Consider the following 1,507-nt stretch of genomic DNA (forward strand, 5'->3'; position numbering starts at 1 on the left):
GTATTCTTGTTCCGTTTGCACCAGAATAAAAGCCTCCTTTTAGAGTTTTAAAGTGATCAGATAACAAGATCTTCGCAGTAGGAGATTTCTAAATTAAGCCCCTACTTGGCCTCCATTTTCTAATACATTTTTTCCCTCAAATTTATTTTAACCACATATTTCATGCGATCCACAACTTTTATCAACTTTTCAACTACGTATTTCATCAAATTTTATCAAAACTACTAAAAATTCTATTTTTAGCTAAACTAAACAGGGGCTAAATATCTTGCACATAATTTTATGATAGGACCATGAATTCAAATACTATGTGCTTCAAGTTTTCTTAGAGAAAGACTGATCTTTCATTCCCCTCCTTGCCATTTTGTGCTCTAGTATGAAGGCTGTCCAACTGAAATAACTATGTGTGTTTAGTTGCTCTAAAATTATTGGTCACATAGTCAGCCCATTATTCTACACCCTCATTGGATAGCAAAATAAAAGAAAATGGTCTTATAGATTTGTCTTATCATTTGTTATACATATGTAGAATCTTATAAGAAAAAAGGTGTTGACATCAGGTCTGTATCTGGGTATACCTCTGGATAGATGACAACAGTGCTGTGGAATTTCTTGGCAAGATATTTATGGCAGGTTAATCTCGTTCTATTTATTTCTCATTCACAATTTCCAGTTATGCAAGTTTGAAATTTTTCACTTTCTTAATATTCTGGAAACTAGATTTCTGGACTTGGCTAAGCTTGCTCGTATTCTTTGGACTTTACAGTGGTATCATTTATAGCTGCATTAGGTTTCTTGCTGTATGGCGGAAGGTGAATATTTGAAAATTGTCATATTGGTTGCTTTAATTATCTGAAGCTATATTAATTCTTTAAACTGGTTTTTAAGGATATGAATTTGCATATATTTTCCCCCTTATTGAGAGTCAATTTGGTGCCCCTCCCTTGATAGGTTATTTTTCATGCTTAGACGCTTTCCCATTGAGTCGAAAGGAAGGAGAAAGAAGCTTCACGAGGTGGGTGCCTTACTAATTATATTTTAATTAGAGCCAGATGTGTATTTCAGCAAGCTATAGTACTTTGTGTCTTGGGATTGGTCTTGTTTGAATATTTCACAACTTTCTGTGTTTAATATAATTGACGTATATGTAATCTATGCCCTAGTGGAGTCCATAATAGTTAGGCGTATTAAAGATCTTCATGATTCAACTCATTTAACTGATATTAGTGGTCTCTCTTATTTATTAAGCCCCTATTTGGTGCAGATTAAAATTAGATTTTTAGTAAATTTTGATAAAAGTTGATAAAATGTGTGGTTTGAAAAGTTATTGGATCCTATGAAATGTACGGTTAAAATTAATCTACACCAAATAGGGGCCAAATGAACCCGAAAAGATGTTCACGATAAGTAATGACATCCAATCCTTGTTTGGTGCAAATTAAAATCTAGATTTTAATCTAACCAATCAATTTTAACCACATATTTTATGAGTCCCACAACTTTTCAA

The 1,507-nt window shown here is 32.9% G+C and overlaps 1 long non-coding RNA gene across 1 annotated transcript; it reads left to right on the forward strand.

The window, feature by feature from the left end:
- Window positions 1-208: 208 nt before the first annotated feature.
- Window positions 209-1,043, forward strand: LOC111383464. The gene is made up of 3 exons (XR_002700745.1): window positions 209-633; window positions 767-812; window positions 952-1,043. It is a non-coding gene; the product is annotated as an uncharacterized LOC111383464 (long non-coding RNA).
- The last annotated feature ends 464 nt before the right edge of the window (window positions 1,044-1,507 follow it).

The sequence above is a fragment of the Olea europaea genome, unplaced genomic scaffold (genome assembly GCF_002742605.1).
Source record: "Olea europaea var. sylvestris unplaced genomic scaffold, O_europaea_v1 scaffold26954, whole genome shotgun sequence".
Lineage (NCBI taxonomy): Eukaryota > Viridiplantae > Streptophyta > Magnoliopsida > Lamiales > Oleaceae > Olea > Olea europaea.